This window comes from Ambystoma mexicanum, chromosome 9, assembly GCF_040938575.1.
Source record: "Ambystoma mexicanum isolate Mex_15411 chromosome 9, UKY_AmexF1_1, whole genome shotgun sequence".
NCBI lineage: Eukaryota > Metazoa > Chordata > Amphibia > Caudata > Ambystomatidae > Ambystoma > Ambystoma mexicanum.
This window is the reverse complement of record NC_090931.1, coordinates 370,938,167-370,958,113: the sequence shown is the minus strand read 5'-3', so window position 1 is coordinate 370,958,113 and position 19,947 is coordinate 370,938,167. Positions and strand designations below refer to the sequence as shown.

The window sequence follows — 19,947 nt, the reverse complement described above, 5'->3', positions numbered from 1 at the left end:
CGAGCATTGCTCATCTTAGTTTGCCGCTTATTTACTATCAGTTTGTTGGCAGGGGTTTTTGTGGATTTTGCACAGGATTTGGATGGAAACGAAGGAACAAAGAGTTTTGCAGCTCCACTGAAAATGTCGAAGGTGTTTACAGGTCCTTTTGAGAGTGGTGCAGGAGGGTTTTGTGTAGTTTGAACTTCATCTACAACAACCGCAGACAAGTTGGAATTTTGTGGTAATGCGTCTGGTTTCGATTGTTCTTTATTCGAATGAATACGGTCAAGCTGGTCACCCAAAGGCGGTGCTACTTGTGGTTCCAACGACACAACAATTTCGGTGTTCACGTTGTCGAGTTGCGATGTACCAGGACTCTTGTCCAAGACGGTACTGGAATTGGGAATGTTATTTGGACCGCTTTGCTCTTCTTTTCTTCTTGAGATGGTGTTTGGTCTTTCTGAGTGGTGAGGAAGTCTCTCTTTCAATGGACCTTCAAATGCGATATTGTTCAGGGGGCGAGAGTGCCGACACCACTTCATTATCTCTAGGATCGCATCCATTTGATCATTTTTCTCTGTGTGGTCTTTCATTGCGAGGTCTCCTAGTCGGTTTTGCCATTGAAAGGAGATCTCCGCTTCACGTTCCACTCTAGTCATTAGATGAGTGTTATTTTCTTCCAATGATGAAACTTTGTTTAAGAGATTATGCAATAAAGCATTTTGATCTTTTACAGACTCGTTTAAAGTTTCAAAAAGTTTGATGAATGGAATCAAGGCTAAAGATGAGGCCGCCAAAACATTATTGTGTATCTGGATCCCAGCTGCAACAGATAGATTTTCTTTGTTGCAAGGAATTGACTCAAATTCGGAAATTGAAGGTTCATCATTTTTGCTAGAGCTCCTTTCAGTTCTTAGTGAATCAGAGGCTGCTTTAGAACTATGATGAAAACGCAGGTTTTCCATCGGGTCCTTTGAGGAGCACAGTTGAGATTTTCTTGTCGTAGGGGTGCCTGAGTTACGAGTACTTGGTACGTCTTTTTGCTGAGGTGTGCTTGTGCAGGATTTAAACATGCTATTTGACTTTTGAGTGATCTTTGCGTCTTTCACACTATGAATTGGCGACTTTACTTTAGTTGTTGATGTGATTTGCGGAGCCATCGAGAAACTGTGAATTAGTTTGTTTTTTACGGCCTGATAGTCCGCTGTCAGCCGCTCCGTCAGCCGCGCTTCTCGTCCCGCTAAGTCCACTTCTTGACTTTTTTTATGAGTAGGCATAAGCAGAGGAGGTAAAAGGGGTCGAGATACTGTGGTTTCTGATAGACGTGAGATTTCACGTCTTTGTAAATCCGATTCGAATGCAGGAGCCGTCGGAGCAGTGGCAGTGCTACTGACTATAGAGTCACATGAGATATCATTATTTATAGGCGGAATGAAAGAAAAATTTGTTTGAGTTTCGGGTCCATTTGGTATCTTCAGGGCCAGTAGTTCTGTGTCCGTTACGTCAAACGGCGAAAGAAAGGAAGCAGTATCGATTTCGATCATCACGTTTGACTTTGGAGGATGATGCTCATTTACCATGTTTGTCATTGTGAGTGAGTTTGATTCGGCCAAAACTGTTTGCGTTTTCATAATGTTTTGGCACACGTTGTCTAACTCACTAGAGTGAAGGACTTGTGTCGAGTTGTCAGCCAACACGACTTGATTGATTTTATTATTTTCATCACCGTCTGCTTCAGGCGGCAGGTGAGATTCCATATCGGAAACAACAAGTGGCGCAGTATTTTCAGACAGCGAACTCGCTGTGTTTACCGCGGCACTTTCAAGAATTAAGGTCTCGTCGTTGGACGTGAAGGTAGGTTGAGCTTGCGCTATGTGAGTATGTACAGCTATTACGTCGACCACAGACACAGCTTGATTGATAGAAACGAGGGATGTTTTTGTTTCAAAGTTTACTTCAAAGTCGCTAGTGCTGGCAGCGTGAAGTTGTGTTGAACGGTGTGGAAGGCTTTCAACCCCAGCTTGATCTAGGTAAGGGGGGGGCGAAGGGGGTGGAAGAGGAAGAGGAGCACAAGCTGTGATGGGGGGGAGGGAAGAGGAAGACGGGATGGGTAGGGAAAAGGGAGGGAAAAAGAGAGGTGCGGACGCGTTTGTAGAAGCACCGGCACCCACAGCTGGCAGCACAGGTTCGGTTGAGTAAGAGCACGCACCACGGTTCCGAGCATTTAATGTTGATTGGCGCGTCTGGGGACGAATGTCAGTTACCATGGTATCTCTTACCGGTGGTTGTCAGACTCGAGTTGCAACTCGGCGCGTCCTCAGCGATGTAGGCAGACTGGAGGCAGACTGGACTCTGCACCGGACTCCGTGCCGCGCTCCGCGCGCTGGAGGGGTTTTTAAACAGTTAGCCCAGTGAAGAAAGAAAGAGGACTGAACACGTAGTGCAGCTCCTCAATGTAGCACAATACAGCAAGGACTGGAGGCAGACTGGACTCTGCACCGGCTTCAATGTTACAAGCAGTTAACTCTCTCCTTTAAGTGTGAAAGCACCCACTTATGAACTGTTGTGAGAATGAACGGTCTCCTGTTCCCTTTCTACCCTTCCAATCACTTCCCTGGCATGAAAGTACTAAACCCACATCACAATTGCCTAAAAAATGTGGCATTTGAATGCAGGTACTAACAGTGAAATGCTTTACGTTAGTAACTGCTGGGCCCTTGTTAACAGCGAAACCCAGGTGTCATTTAACATCTGTGTCCTGTTCTGTCCGCAACTGCCCTGAAGGTCAGCCAGGTGAGTCAACATAGCCCAAAACGTCTGGGTGTGATTGCTGCAGCCCAGTCAACTGAATACTGTTAAACCCCTACTTGTGTTTAATGCCTTAATTACTTTTTGGTAATCGTCATTACTCCTATCCCTATTCTTCCTTGTCCCCGTACTTGTGTATGAGGCAGTACTTTTGTATGAGGCTGTATGCCTCATACACAAGCACTGGGATGAGGTAGAGGTACATGGAGGTAATGCCTGATTTAGCTACCTGTTTATTCATTACTCGTAATCCCACTCTTCCTCATCCCATTACTTACCTATGAGGCAAGGAGCCTCAAATGTAAGCTCTGGGACAAGGAATAGGGATGTGAAGGTAATTCTGGGCCAAGGAGCTGATTTTGGAGGTTGGGGCAGGGCATGGGAGGGAGAGGGGATGTGGGGGTGGTGGGATTGTGGGATAAATCATTATGGTTGTCCATGTCCAGGCTAAGCAGGAATGATATATGGTATTAGTGGCTAGAGAGGCATTTTGGTGCAGCCAGTCTAGTTATTCCTCAGTTTGGTATGACTTTTTTTTACTGCGCATTTCTGATAAAGCACTCCTGCTAAATGTAATTACCTGGCTAGATTGGCATTTAGGTGCTGCCAGTCTAGCCATTTCTCACTGCAGCATTTGAGCATCTATGATAAAATGATATGATAAGTCTATTATAAGACGCCTGTCCACAAGTGTTTCTTGGTGCGACAAGCAATGGAGTGAAGATAGAGGGTGGACAAGACAAATGATCTTAGTAGGTCTTGTGTCATTCAAATCGTGCAAGTGCAAGAATGAGAAATGCAAGAGGAAAGGGAGGAGGAAGTGCAAGGAAGAAGGGAGGTGAAAACGGGGCTGTAATGCTCTGAGTAAGTGCAGCCAGGACAGTGCGGCTCTCAGTAGTGCAAGGAGAACAATGGACTGTAGGGTTACAGTTACAGTCCCTAAGTGCGTGGTGGCCCGGAGGCAATGAAAGGGAGACTGATCAAGAAAGAGCCTGGACATAGTGAGACTCTGAGGGTAGCCAAGCAACCAGTCGGTGCAGCAGACAGGTAGGTCAGCAGGGGAGGGGGCGAGCAAAAGCAGGAGAAGTGGAACATTTTGAGCTGCTTCCGGAACATCAGGTGCTCTGCTAAAGCTTGACAGGGGCAGGGAGGCCATTCCAGAGGGAAGAATCTGCAGAGGAAAGAGATCTAGCCCCCACTCTCTGCCCGGGGAAGCGTCTTGCCTTTAGAGAGTTGATTGATTGATTGATTGATTGATTTATAGAGCGCTTTACACCAAGGCACTGTACAATGGAACAACATAATACAAAATAACAACAACAAATAACATTGGGAGCAAACATTTACATCTTGAATTATTCAACAAAACAGTGCAAAGAGCAATTAACTGAAGGGGGGGAGTGGGAATAGGTGTGGGTGTAGGAGATGGATTGGACGAGGGAAAATGGACGTGAGAGAGAGAGGAGTAGGAGAGGGGAGAGAGGAATCAGATGAAGGGAAAGTGGGGAAGTAGAGAGGGCAGAGGGGGAGTTTTCAAGGAGGAGAATAGAGGAGTAGGGATTTAAGGGAAGTGCGAAATGAGGTAAAGGTTGTGGTAGAGCAGATTGTGAGAGGGTGCGAGTTCCAGCGCAGAGGTGCAAGGAGTTGGAAGGAGGGGAAACGGGAGGAAGCGCAGGGAGATGGAGGTACAGTGAGAAGGAAATGGTCTGCGGAACAAAGGGAACGGGAGGGGAGTAGAAGGAGAGAAGGGAGGAGAGATAAGGAGGAGTAAGACCATGGAGGGATTTGAAGACAAGGCAGAGAAAGTACAATTTTAGCTGTAAGTGGAAAGGTAGCCAGCCAAGGTGAGAAAGAGATGGAGTCACGGGAGGTAAGGAGGCAAAGGGTACAAACAGCAGAGTGGTATATGGATTTAAGAGGGGCAAGCTAAGATATGATATGATATTTTATTTGTATCGCGCTCGTAGAAGAGCAGTAGAAGAGGAGGGAAAAGATGAGAGAGGAAATTAGGAGTTTGGTGGCGTGGAATGTGAGGGAGGGACGAATTTTGCAAATATTGTAGAGGTGGTATCGGCAGGTGCGGGAGGTGAGTGAAATGTGTTATGAGAAGGTGAGAGAGGAGTCAAAGAGAATGCCTAAATTACGAGCTTGGGGGGAGATAGGGAGATTGGAGGGAGGAAAGTGAATGAAAGGGGGAGGAGACGGAGGGGGAAGAGAATTAGAGGGGAAGAAAAGTTGGAGGTAGCCGGGGGAAGGGCTCGAGAAAAAAGGTATTTTGGTATAGAGCGTTGGATGTAGTGTGGGCTCAACCCCAGAAAGCCTTGTGGACAATGCAAAGGGTCTTGAACTTGATTCTTGCAACCACCGGGAGCCAGTGGAGAGATTTCAGGGCAGTAGATATATGTTATGTTATGTTACCTGAAATTATAGAGTGCACAGTCGCCCAGAGGCATCATGGCGCTGGTGAGGAAGCTACTGACCAGGAAGTACAGTGAAAAGCCGGAGAACTAGAATAGAGTGGTTTTCAAAAATTTCCTGAAGGCCAGATGGTTAGATGTAGATTTGAGTGGCAGTGGGAGCGTGTTCCAAAGCTTGGCCGCAGCAATGGAGAAGGCTCTGCCGCCAAGTCTTTCCTGGTTATACCTGGGAACAGCAAGTAAGTTGGTGGCCGAGGAGCGGAGATTGCGTTCCGGGATATATCGGGAGAATTCGGATTGAAGGAACTCAGCTCCTAAACCATGAATGGCCCGGTGGACAATACATAGTGACTTGAACTTAACTCGCTGGGCCACTGGAAGCCAGTGGAGTCGGCGAAGCACTGGCGAGATATGTGCACCATAAGGAGAGCCAGTGGCTAGTCTGGCTGCCAGGTTCTGCATACGTTGGAGTCGTTGGAGGAGGCCCACCAGTTGAGAAAGGTACAGAGAATTACAATAGTCCAACCGTGAGAGGACTAGCGCAGCCACCACGGGAGGACGCATAGCTACCGGGATCATAGGGAGTACCCTCTTTAGTACCCTGATCTGGTGGTGGGCGACTGGCAAATGGCTGTTACCTGATTTGACATGGATAGGGAAGCAGAGAGAAAACCCCCCAGATTCTTCACTTTGTTGACTGGGCAAGGCAGAGGACCCAATGACGTAGGCCAGAAAGCGGGAGTCCATAATGAGGGGCTGGGGGGGGAACCCACCAGCAACACCTCCGTTTTGTCGCCATTGAGCTTCAGCCAGTTTTGATCCATCCAGGCACCGGCCAATATGATCCCTGGCCTTGTGGCCAAGGATAAGTCTTGCTGTCCTGTTCTGGATTAGTTGCAGAGGGCGGAAAGTAGAGGAAGGCAGCTTGAGAAAGAGGCTGTTGCAGTAGTCCAGCCTACAGAGAAACAGGGCTCTGGAGACAGTGAGCTTCTTGGGGAAAGTGAGAAAGGGAAGAGTCCCTTTGAGGAGGAGCAGCTGGTAGGTAGTGGGACTTCTTGGCAACGTCCGAGATTCAAAGAGAGAAAGAGAGAGTGGAGTCGAAGATGACGCAAAATGTTTTTTGCCTCGCAGGAAGGCAAAGGAAGAAGGTGGGTGGCCAGAGTGAGAGAGGGAAAGCTGGGGCAGGGGCCCCAATGACAAGCATCTCCATCATAATGGCACTAAGGTAGATATTGTTGGAGGTGCACCAATCCTGAATCACGGGTATGCAGTCAGGAATGAGCAAGAGATGAGAGGAGCCTGAAGGAAAGCTGAGTGCCATCCGCCTAACACTGAAATTTAGAGGAGAAGGTAGAGATCAGGTGGGCTAAAGGGGCCAGGTAGAGGTTGAAAAACAACGGTGAGAGGATAGAGCCCTGGGAAATGCCACAGGTAGAGGGACAGGTGGCAGAGAGAAAGCAACCAAGTTGGGCCTGGGAGGAGCAGTCCAAGAGGAAGGAGGTCAGCCACTGCAGGGCCTGATCTGTGATGCCCAGGTTCTCACGTAGTTGATTGATAAGGATGGCGTGGTTGACTGTGTCAAAAGTAGAGAAAAGATCAAGGATGATTAGGACAGAAGGAATGCTGGAATCAAGGTTAGAGAGCAGATCTTCACGGGTGTTCGGGAGAGAAGTTTCCATGCCTCTGGCAGCTCTGACTCCAGACTGATGGTCATGGAGACAATCAACAGATTTAATGTGGAGAGTAAGCTGGGAGATGGCCAGCTTTTTTCCAAGAGTTTGCCCAGGAATGGTGTGATGGAGATTGGGTGATAGTTTGCCGGACAGGTAGGATCAGCAGACGGCTTCTTGAGGAGTGGGTGCACAAGGGAGTGCTTAAGGGGAGAGGGGAACGTTCCAGTGGTGAAAGAGCGATTACAGAAATCGGCCAAGGTGCAGCGAGGGTGTCAATATGGTCCTTGATGGTTCTGGAGGAGCTGGGGAGCACCTGTTTGGACGACACTTTCATGGATAGAACTTGTCTAGAAACCTTGTCAGGTGCTGTCAGAGAGAAAGAGGAGAAAGTAGGAGGAGCGGTAGAGATGGCCAAAGGGGGGCCAAGAGAGGAAGAAGCAGAGGAAGAGGAGATAGTGGACCAGATGTCCTGAGTTTTTGCAGAGAAGTGAGAGGTCAGAGCCATACCGAGGGCCTGGGAGGGAACAGGAGAGGTGAAGACCGCAGCAGGGGTGACCAATTCTGTGCAGATTTTAAAGAGTTTGGCAGTCTTGTTAGAGGCAGCAGAGACGCAGGCTTCAATGTGAGATCTCTTCTTGATGAGTGTTACTGCTTCGACTGCCATTTTGGTGCAACCAGTCTAGGTATGTCTAAATGTGGCCTGGCATGCTTTACTGTAATGTTATAATGTGTCTACAGTGGTCTACATTGTGCAGCCAGTGGGACATGTTTTCATTGTGGCATGGCATTTTTAATAGCAAAGCATTAATGTTCCTATGCACTGTTGGTGACTTGCATGTATTGGAATGGTGTTACCCTACAAACCCTTTGAAAAAAACAGGCAGAATTGTATTAAAACCTATCAAAAAAACAAATGAATTGGCTCAAGCGGACTCTGAGAGCAGGCCCTTTCACAGAAACAGGATAAACATAAATAATATGCATTTGGCTATTCAACACGTTTGCAAAACAACCAGAATCCCTTTAAAAACACATGCATTTAAATTTAAAGCAGTGGAGCCCACACTAATTTGCTCCAAAGGGAACTCCCAAACTAGGCCCGTTTTCAGCGGCAAGAGAAATTAAGATTTGGGCAGTTGATGCACTTGTAAATCTGCAATGCATTAGAAACTCTCAAAACGCAAAAAAAAAAAACTCTCTAAAGACTAGCTCATGAACAAGGCACATTCCGCAGCAGAAGGAGAGATCTTATGTGTAGTTAGGAAGCATTTCAAGAGCTCTTCACTGCCATTCCTATGGCAGTGAAGTGCTTGTGCAGTCTGACATTGCATTACACAATCACGCAGCACATTGCATAATATGGGTGAGGAGTTGCACATGAGCAGTGAAACTAGTGATGCTGTGTGAAAGAAAGGCGCATGCATGGCCAGTTCAGACGACGGCCAGTTATCCAGGTCCAGCTCGTTGATATAGATCGCTATATCTGGTGTGTGGGTCTGCAGCTAGCATAAGATGGCAGTGACTTGTAATGTATGGCTGTGCTGGCATAGGAGAAGGCTGCACTTCCATAGGAGAGCGGAACCACTCCCTATGATTTGCTGGGTACCGCTAGCATCGTGTGACTACACCCATCAAATATTAAGGAAGCACCCAATTTAAAATATGGTTAGTAACTAAAATAAATGTGACTTATCGCAGCCATTTAATGTATGAATCCTTACATGTATTGTAACTTGTAAACATCCGTGATGTCACTTCATGTGATGTCATCAGGGTCAGACAGAGGTCATGTGATGCCACTTCTTGTAATAACACCATATCCAAAGGTCATGTGATGTTACTTTCTTTTTAATGTATTTATTGTGTTATACAGTTGAAAATGTTAACTTTTTACAGAACTAACACACTAAGAATCATAGAGAACAATTTCATACAAATCATCCAGAACAATATCCTAAAATGTATTTTAGGAACTCAATGGGCCTCATTACGAGATAGGAGGTAGCCATGGTGCTCTTAGCACCATGGCTACCCTCTTACCACATACCGGGTCCGGGTTCTCGGAATGGGTACTTACCGGGTCATTCCAACTTTGGAGGACCCGGTAAGTCCCCATTCTGAGAGCCATTCCCCATTCCCATTTGAGCCCCCTTTGGGCTCAATGGGAATGGGGAAGTAGCTAATAATGGTACCGCAATTTGCGGTACCGTTATTAGCTCTGAAGTCCCTTAATGGGTCCCGTCCTTAACACCTGGTCAGACAAGGCGTTAAGGAAGGGACCCGCTAAGGGACCTCGGAATAGGGCGAAAAGGGATTACCGGCACCGATGTCCTTAACGGTGCCCAGTATCCCTTTGCGCCCACCTCGTAATGAGGCCCAATGACAGCAATCGTCAGAGAGATCTCAATCATTGACATTTAAAATTCAAACCCAAAATCGATCCGAGGAAATATCTTCAATAGGTGCAAAAATCAACTATATTTCTTCCTACAGATTTCAACTATAGCGCATTACGCAACACATAACCTCTGAATTGCAATATCGACACAGTGGGCCTCATTACGAGGTTGGAGGTAGCCATGGCGCTATTTGCGCCATGGCTGCCTCCAAAATCATTCCGACTCCGGTCTGGTGGATGGAGCAATTACCGGTCCATTCCGAGGTCGGCGGGACCGGCAATTCCCCATTCACCAGAGCCATTCCCCCATTCCAATTTTAGCCCCTATAGGGCTCAATGGGAAGGGGGAAGGTGGCAATAATGGTACCGCAAAACCAGGCGTTAAGGAAGGACCCGCAAAGGGAACTCGTCGTAGGGCGGTAAGGGATTACCGGCAGCGGTGCCCTTACCGGTGCCGGTAATGCCTTACCGCCCACCTCTTAATGAGGCCCACTCTTTTCCTTTTCCTTTCTATGATGTCACCTGTCCCTTGATGCCAGCTCTGCTATTCCTTTTAATTTGGTGAGTCGATGTCCCTTGGAGGAACGTCCCTGTTCTGTTGCCAAGTGAATGTAACTCACAGCAATGCTTTTCTAGAGAACCAATCGTGTCGAGCCCGCTAAGCCAGGTTTGGCAAGTCATTTTCACAACTATATTTTTGAGGCCGTTGTCGCTTTTCCCACTTAGCCTGCGAAAGCTCATGGGGAGGGCAGGGATGAATTTTGGCGCCAATACACCACCACAAAAATGCACAAACATCACTACGACTCACGGGACAGCTAAGACAAATTCCAAATAAAGGCTTTGATAGCAACAAGCTACAGCAATAAAAGGCGTAGTCACTTGCCCCAGGGCTGGTGATGTCAGTAGCGAACACAAAATGAGACGAAGTGCAGTTTGCAGTTTCACTGAGTGAGGTAATCAAATAAGTGATGCTTATTAGAAACACTGCATGCAGAAGTGACAGTCAAGATGTATGCAGTTTTCGCTTGTCTTTTCTGGTTTCAGGAGTCTTCAAATAAGAAAGAAAGAAATCAATTGGCAAGCAGCAGCAGGCAGTGGCTAGAGACAGCCAGGGGTGGACTGGGAAACAAAAGAGGCCCGGGAAATAATTTTCAAAGTGGACCCATATTAGACATTTTCAGCCAGCCCAACCCTTTTCCTATGGGAACAATTGGCAATACCACACAGAAGAGGCCTGGCGTGTAGAGGCCTACTGGGAAATCTCCAGAATCCCCTAAAGGCCAGTCCACCCGCTGACCACAGCAGTGTGAGCTTCTGCAACACATGCCTGCTTCTGGGGCGTGATCAACGCTCTGCCCACGCGACCCACGAATATTCACGGGTCTTCGCTTCAAAAAGGGGGGTGGTGGCCCACGAATTTTCACAGACCATGCAGGTGGCAGATTAACTTCCTCGTAACGCCCTAGCCCTAGCCACAGGGCTCCCCCGACCCCTACGTAACGCCCTAGCAACATAGGGCTCCCCCCTCCCTCTCCTGAAGCACCATCAAAGTTCTGGTCATTCTCCTCTGGTAATTCCCCACCTGCTTATGTCCCCCCTTAGATATGCTCCAGCCTTACTAACGGCTTGACAGGAACTTGTGGAACACTGCTATTTCAGGGTAGGTTGGCCCACACGCCTTACAGACAGAAAAGTATGTTTTCTATTTCTAGTGTGATCGGGCCTGTTTGCTCTGAATGTAGCAAGCCGTATTTCCTTTTGTGAGGAAGCCGGCTCGTGTTATTAGAACGCACATTCGGAAAAACAACATTTATGTGTCATTGTCAACCTAGCGGGTGTTGTACAAAACATGCCCCTAAGTGCTTTGGCCCTACGGTGGCCTGCTAGCCCCGGAAGGGCAGTAGGTCATGTTCTTATTGCCCCTAGTGGGTGGCAGATTGCTCTGTTTTGCAGTCCTCGTTTTGGATGAACCCACGATGTTTTTGCTGCTTCCCCAAAATAGTTAAAACGTGCACGACCCAGGTCTACCCAAAAAGTGGGAGGTTTAGCCTGGTTCACTCAAGACTAATTGCCAGGAGGTTTACACTCCTAGGTGTTACATCACAGAAATGCTCCTGTTGGATAAAGCTTGGTCCTAGGTACTGCCATGGCTCTGTGAGAGGGAGCTCACTCACCTGATGAAAGGCTGAAGGCCAGCGTAATGTCCCCTTTCTATGCCCATCTGTCTCAGGACATAAGGACAGGCATTTCACCTGTCCCCTTTTTACTCCTGTTGTGGGTTGCAGCCCGCCATGCAAACCTAGAGGCGGGTTTACCACCTAACGTGCAGTTCAGAGTTGGATATTAAAGAAGGTTGACCTACACTCCTGGCTCCTGTGTTTTATTTGCTACGTAGTTTCCTTTCTGCCTGTTTAGTTGCATCTGCTGCTGCGGATTTAATATTGGCGACGAGGCTGAACCACTGTGCATCTCATATGTTGGCGGCCTCTGGTTGCCGCCATCCGTGAGCCCCCCACCCCCCGTGACAGAGAGACACGGAGACAGGAGTGCTTCCAGTGTGGGCTCCCCGGTGATTGTGATGTCACCGGGAACGCCCCGTTTATTTAACAGCGCACGCGACGGAGTGCACGTCACTCCGTCGCGTGCGTACCCTTAAAGGGCAACGCCACACTCCTCCTTTTCCATAACAACAAATTGGAAACAGGAGGGACTAAACTATCACACATTTATAAACACACCACTCTATCAGTTCCCCAAACGAACCCCCATTTATTCACAGCCACCCTGGATCCCCCGCGGGTACCTGTCTTTACCTGACCATTTAACCCCGGTCAGCCATGCCAGCTCAGTCCGTAATATAGTCTGTGAGACGGGCAGGTTTCCCACGCCCTGTTCTCAGCGGGTACCTCCTGCCAGCGTCCCTGGCCGGTGTCTCTTGACCGGGTCTGCCTCGAGCTGGAGAATCCACAGCGGGTCCTTCTCCCCCACCTTCATCCAAGACACCTTCACCCTCTCGGTTGTCCGGGCTGTCCACCCTGGGGTCGCCAATTCTCCTGAAGAACGAGGCATTCCTGGTTACAGACGATGTCCCGTCAGAGGCTGTTACCATAGAACCCTTGACCGCCACGACATCTAAGGGAGCGGGTTCATACGTGAGGGACAGCTTTCCATGTGGGTGGCGATTCCTCACCAGCACCTCATCTCCCAGTGCGATGTGTGGGGGTCTGAGGCCCCTCCGGATGTTTTCCATCTGTGTCCTGATTCGTCTTTCCTCTTCGACCTGTTCATTGTCAATGACGGCAGGGTCCCTGTCCCCCACCTCCGGTATGACGTCTCTCGGGCACCTCTGGAACAGCGCCTCCGCCGGGGCCACACCAGTGGACGTGTGAGGTGTGGTCCGGTATCCCCGCAGGAAAACGTATAGGGCCCTCTGCAAGCACTCGCCCTTGCCATGAGCGATCCTGAATACCTTGTTGAGGGTGCGCATCATGCGCTCGGCCTCCCCGTTGGCCCGAGGCCACAGTGGGGTGACCCGCCGGTGTTGAATGCCATATTCCCTCATGAGCTCGGCGAAGCTCTCGCCCTGGAATGGTGCCCCGTTGTCAGAGCACAGCACAGAGGGTAGGCCATGGGTGGCAAAGATCTTCTCCAGCGCCACCACCACGTTCTCAAACGCGACAGACTCTATGAACCCGACCTCTGGGTATCGAGACCACTCGTCCACCACAACCAGGAAGTGAGTGCCCCTCGACGTGGACCCGGAGTCTGCGTGCACCACTTCCCATGGCCGAGTCCCCCTGGGCATCGCTTCGATGGATGGTTCTCGTTGGGCCGGTGCTGCAGCCTGACACCATACGCACGACGCCACAAACGCTTCCACCTTCCGTTCGAGTTCCGGGAACCACACTTTCTGACGGAGGCGAGCTTTGGTTTTGGGCGCGCCTTGGTGACCCTGGTGCGCCAGTGCGATGACCTGTGCATCTTTGGCCTGGGGTATCACGATTCTCTCACCCCTCAGTAGCAGCCCCGACTCCGAGAATGTCAGTTCTTCTCTCACTCTCCACAACTGCTCGAGGGCCACTCTGGCTTCACATGTCCTGCGTTCCACAGCCTCCAGCACCGTCTTCCAGGTGCCCCTCTGCATGGCTTCCTTCAGGATGGCGAAACATTCGTCGCCTTTTGATGCGACCTCGAGCTCCTCCACCTGCATGGAGTTTGGGGTGGCCGTCTCCACGACTAGGCGGACGTGCTCGTCGGCCTCCTCCGCGGATGCAGAGTCCTGCGAGTCCCCTCTGGGGTGTCGAGAGAGGTAGTCCGCCGCGTTGTTAGCCCCGGGACGATATATCAATGACACTCCATACTCGAGCAAAGCGAGCATCCAGCGCTCAATTCTCACTGGTGGACGGGATGATGAGCCCGCCATGATCGGCAACAATGGCTTGTGGTCCGTGACCACAGTCACTGGGCGCCCCAGAATGTAGAGGCGGAAATGTCTGCAACCCCACAGCACCGCCAGGGCTTCCCTCTCAATCTGAGAGTATCTTTGCTCGGTGTCGGAAAGCGCTTTACTGGCATATGCTATGGGTCGAACTTCCTGATCATTCCCCACTTGTGTGAGAACCGCCCCCAGTCCGTACGGGCTGGCGTCCACCACGATCTCCGTCTGCAGGCTCGGGTCGAAGAACGCCATGGTGTCTTCCGCCGCCAACGCCCCTTTTATGTCGTCGAATGCCGCCTGCTCAAGGGGGCCCCAGTGCCAGGTGACGTCCTTCTTCGTGAGCGATCTCAATGGCTCTGAGCGGGATGCCAGGTTCCTAATGAAACGGCCACAGTAAGTAACCATGCCCAGAAAACTCCTCACCTCTGCGACATTCTCTGGAGGACGCGCCTCTTTTATGTCCTTCACTTTGCGGGGATCCGGCGACACCCCATCCACCTTGAAAACGAACCCAAAGAATTCGATCGTTGTTTTCAGAAACTCGCACTTGTCCTTGTGCAGGGTGAGGCCCAGCGAGCGTAGTCGTTCAAAGGTCTTGGCCAGGCGTGCCAGATGCTCCGTTTCCGATTTTGCATACACCAAAATGTCGTCACTGATGTTAAGGACTCCATCCAGATCCGCTAATGCCCCTCTTATGATGTTTTGGAAGACCTCCGCCGCGGAGGACACTCCGAAACTCAACCTCTTGTAGCGGTAAAGCCCCCGATGAGTAGTAAATGTTGTTATGTAGCGGGTCTCGGGGTGCAGGACCACCTGATGATAGCCCGCTCTCAAGTCTAGTTTGGAAAAGAACTTCGCCCCTTGCAGTTCCGCTATAATGTCATCGATGGTAGGGGTTAGGTGTCGCTCCCTCTTTATGGCCTTATTGGGAAGCCGCATGTCCACACAGATCCTCACCGCCTCTGGCTGTTTGGGCTTGCGCGCAATGACAATGGGAGACACCCACGGGGTGGGGCCCTCAACCTTTTCAATGATGTCTAGCCCCACCAGACTGTCCAACTCTCGATCCACCAGATCCCGCAGGTGAAACGGCACTCGTCGGTGTTTCAGCGCCACAGGTTGGATCGATTCATCGATGTGGAGTCGTACCGGCTCACCCACCAGCTGACCAATGCCTTCAAACAGTGCGCCATGTTTGGCCAAGAGTACCTGAATGTCTTCTAAGTATACTGAGTAGGCGAATGTGACGATTCCCAGTGCCTCAGCCGCGGCACAGCAAAGCAAGGTGTTGTCGCTCACCGGTGTGACATAGAATCTGGCCCGAATGTCTGAGTCACCATACTGAACATCAGCCACGAATACTCCATCCAGAGGCAAGGGCTGATCCCCGCCGAATGCGAATATGCGTGCTCTCGGCGCGGTCAGCGTGGGTGGGGCCTGCATGGTATCATAATGCTGTCTGGCCATCACGTTCACGGACGCACCAGTGTCCACTAGCATCGGGACAGAGTCTCCATTGACAAGTACATTGCACCTGGGCTGTCTCTTGGAGCGGGATTTCAGCATGCTCACACTGGACACGAAAAACACGTTTTCCTCGTCCTCTTCCTCTTCCTCTCCTTCCTGAGGAGCCCCTTCTCCACCCTGGTCTACCTGAGCAACGTTGGACGTCCTTTGGGGTCGGAAGAAGTCGGCTCGAACTGGCCCCCTCGGCACTATCTTGGGAGCTGCCGACCTGCACATTCTGGCGAAGTGGTCAGCGCCTCCGCATCTACCGCACTTCACCCCAGCCGCCGGGCATTCAGCTGGGTGCGGGAGATCATATCCACAGTTTGGGCACGAGGAATTAGTCCCTGGCAGGCGCGGGCTCTGAGTATTCATGGGGCGCCTCGATCCGCGGCCTCTGCCGACCGCGCAGACCTCTTCCACCCTGCCTGGGCGGGCACTAGCTTCCATCCTGGTCGCCCGCAGTTCCGATACTTCGTGGCACCTTCCCAATTCTAGGATGCGGGGAAGGGTGATACCAGGCTCACGCAGTATCTGGCGCCTCAGTTTCCCAGAGACACACCCCTGAATGAGTTGGTTGCGAATCATCACCTCAGGGTCGTTCCACGCACATGGCGCTGCCAATCTCCGCAGCCGCCCATAGAACACATCCAGAGTCTCATCATCCTTTTGTCGAGCCGTTCCCATGAGAAAACGTTCATAGTCCGCATTGGCCATTGGCAGAAAATGATTATGGAGAGCCTCCTTAGCCGCCGCAAACGACCCATCCACCGGCTGCAGGGACAGAAACACCTCATGCACTGCTGGACCAGCGGAGTACAGGAGAGTGGCCAGCTTGCCGTCATCACTTGTCTCCATCGTGGCCCTGAAGTACATCTCCAGTCTATCCATCCACATCTTCCACCTCTGTCCCAGACTTGAAGGAGCACCCGAGATATCAAACTCAGGCATTGGCTGTAGGGACCCAGGTGGTTTCGGCGAGGGTACAGGCGGAGGCGCAGGAGCAGCAGCAGCAGCTGCAGCTTGACTCATGGTGGACAGCGCACAGGCACCCCAGAAGTTATAATGAATGGGGCCGCAACTCACCACCAGCAGTCAGGTTCGAAGTCTGCCTCTCACCAGGCGCGCTCTCCGCAGAATTTTCCACTCCAGCCAGCCCACAGACCATGAAGTGTCCAAAAATTGAGCAGGGGAAAAGTCCCCCAGTACGTTCAGCAGGTTTCCCATGGAGTCTCACCCATCTTCTCGGTGAGAAACAGTGAAAGTGTCAATGATTCATTCTGAAAATGACATTTATTGTCTCCAGCGATCGTCCGCCGCTGGAATTTCCAAAAATTGAGTCCGGATGGCTCACCGACGCTTCGTTATGAAGCCGTGAGTCTCCGAGGCCTATTTATCAAAATCGCCGCCGGCCGCGTGTGTTACTTCCTTCTCCGCGGTCAGAATTCGCTGGGGCGGTCACGTATGATCATCTACGCTCCCAACGAACGTCTCCGCCTGTTCCAGGAAGCGATCCCACCTTCGTCGCCACTGTTGGCGGCCTCCGGTTGCCGCCGTCCGTGAGCCCCCCACCCCCCGTGACAGAGAGACACAGAGACAGGAGTGCTTCCAGTGTGGGCTCCCCGGTGATTGTGATGTCACCGGGAACGCCCGGTTTATTTAACAGCGCACGCGACGGAGTGCACGTCACTCCGTCGCGTGCGTACCCTTAAAGGGCAACGCCACATCATACTGGGAAGAACAACATAGCCCGCCGAGACCGTGTCGCCGATCTCCAACTTCCACAGACTTGACGGAAGCCCAGGACGCCCCAGGGGCACGCAGTGCCTGCACCGTGAGTGCTCTTCCCCATCCGACTCGGGAACCAGTGCCTCGGCTCCACACAGCACCGGGCGCTCAAGAAGAATACTTACATCGCGTCGGCAGGCCTGGCAGCGCCGTGAGTCCATTTGGATAATTTTGCATGGTGCTGCGTGCACGCAGCAACAAGAGGCCCTGCCCTATGCCGAAGCACGATCTCGTCGGCACGCGCGGTGTACTCAACATTTGTGTTCCACGTTTCACTGCATCACCACAGAGGAAATTATATTCATTTTGAACACAGCTTGTGTTGCACATTTCAGTTGCATTGCCACAGAGGAAATTAGGAAATTAAAGTTATCAGCACAGTCAGAAAGGAGAGAGCACGTGACCCGGAAGACCCTGTGGTCAATTGCCTATACAAACAGTGCTGCCTACAGGAACACTCACGTGTGGCCCACGAGATGTCAATAAAAGGCAGCTTCAAGGTGAGCTTTTGCCTAAATCTTCTGCATTAGAACCATGTCAGACAATGAGGGAGTCAGCAGCTCACGAAGCCCATCAGCAAGCTCTTCCCCTCGCAACCCAGTGCCCAGAGAGGAGTGAGGACATGAGTCCCTACAACCAGTGGTCGAAGTGAACAAAAAGAAGTAGCGGAGCTATGTTCCCTACTTGTCTGCTCCGCTCCTCGCAAACCACATCGCCACACTCCTTCCCATGCACAATATAACTCCCCAAATGCATGTGCCTTCAGTTTAAGGGAATGTTCAGTCAGTGCACTGCACTGGAAGTGCACGTTTCAACTGCTTTCTACACTTTTATTTTGAAGCAAAACCATTCCGGAACTGATTCTTTTTAAAGTAAAAGTATAGGAACAGTAAAACTTAATTAAAAGAAGTAGAGGAGCACCGCTCCCGACTGCTCCCGCCCACTTCGACCACTGCCTGTTTAATTGCATCCACTGCTGTGGATTTAATAGCCAGGCTGCTCATTCTGCTGCAGTTCTAGGGCTGTGCTGAGGCACTACTGTGGAACCCTCAAACATTGCCTGCATAGTTTTTGTTTAAGTACAGTTTTGTGTTGCATTGTAAAGAAGCCGCACAGGCATTTACACATGAAGCAATACAAATTAACTGCTATTGAACTTTCTACACGCTCTTTGTAAATTGCCTTAACGTGAGTCATACTGCCCATAGCAAACACTGAAAAGAAAGGACCTAATCCGGTGAGTGCTACTGGAAGTACGGTTTCAAAGACCAGTGTATATCATTTCTGACCTAACAACATGAATGCTACTGTGTACCAACATCTACAAGCCTGTGTATTGCAGTTGCCGGGCAAAAACATAGCAGCCGCCATTCCTATCCGTAAACATCCACGCCTCCATGCGTGGTAACATTAAAGTGACCTCTTCATGTCTTACACATTCCTCAGATGTTCCATATATATTACAATGTATATATAACTTCTGCTGCCATTTTGAATATTTGTATTATATGCTATGGTGCCATATCTTCCCCTCTTCCTTTCTTCTCTTGTTTGTTAAGTGTCCGATGTCTGTCTTCCCCCTATTTAATCAATCTTAATGTAGTATCTTTCAATGCTAAGTTGTTCATAATATATAGTTCCATATGTTGCATCTTTATGTATTAGATATCATTGTCAAAGCAATATACCAGCAAAATAAGATGACAGTGCATTCTTTTACCTGTTCTTTAGAATGTTTCCTTATCTTGTTACTTTCTGTTAACGCATTAACTAATGGATTACTACATTATGTTTCTAAACATTGACTGTAGTATTGTTCCAAAGATCTCAATAAAAATTATTAAAATAAAAAAAAAAGATGAGGCGGGTGGAGACACTTGCGTTGTTCCCTGCATGGAGCTGGAATATGCATCGAGGAGATTATCCAATCCAAGTTCCGCTTCAGGCATGGACCCCTTAACACAGGGCTCTGCCATCTTGGTCTCTCCAGATGTTTTGGACTACAACTACCAGCAGTCCCCGTCAACAGTCAATGGTGCAGGATCATGGGAGGCATTGTCCAAAATATCTGGAGATCCAAAAGTTGTGGACCCTGCCTTATGAAAATGAGAAGGATGGGCACACACATGTGGGTTCTACGCATCAGTACCATTGTCCACGATGATCAAAATGAGCATGTTAGCCACCAATCACAACTTCAAAAGGTAATAGTGGCAGCCTGCTGAATTGTCTCCAAATGGGCACCAGAGAGGAAAACTGATTACAATTGGATCTTTTCCTAAATTGCCTACATTTTAACTAAATAAGCATTCAAATCTCACTTCATTCCAGCCCCATGGTGGAATGCATTTAGGGCCCTCTCGAAATTCCAGTTAGAAATACCTACTCTTTCTTTGCCCCCCCTGCACCCAGGCAACCCCCACCTTTTTTCTAATGCGGCTGGTTTGCTAACCCTCCATTAACAGGGGAAGAAGTGTGCTATTGTGTGAGCATATGCTAATGATGGGTTGTCCGGTCACCTGGCAACAGCCTATCAGGAGACCTATTTCGCTACTATCTAATTAAGTTTTTTTCATCCTCCCAACAGAAAGAAGACCTACTGCAAGCGAGGCTTCTACGCCCAGACTTCTAGTCACCCTTATCGATGGCCAGGAACTAGATTTCAAGATTTGGAGGCAACTGCTCAAGACTGTCTGAAGCCCTTTCGCTGCAAAAGGTGAGTGCCCATCTTATGCTAAGGTCACACACGATTCCTTAACTGAATAGTCTTGGAATTCAGCCATCTACACAGCCAGAATTCCCCGTGTAATGTTAAGCTTAGGTGCTGCTCTCTGGATCAGCCAGAGGGTTATTGCCTTCAGGAGACCTTGTCGACCCTTTGCTCCTGCCAAAAGAAGGCTGTTCTGATTATGATGTCCTCAAAGAGTTAATGAA

The 19,947-nt window shown here is 49.9% G+C and overlaps 1 protein-coding gene across 1 annotated transcript in view; it reads left to right on the top strand.

The window, feature by feature from the left end:
* LOC138488079 (claudin-4-like) overlaps window positions 1-19,947 on the top strand; it is a 229,215-nt gene that overhangs the window by 124,695 nt on the left and 84,573 nt on the right. The window contains exon 2 of the mRNA XM_069614824.1: window positions 19,601-19,729. The gene's annotated coding sequence lies outside the window, so the exon portion shown is untranslated. The remainder of the gene's footprint in view (window positions 1-19,600; window positions 19,730-19,947) is intronic.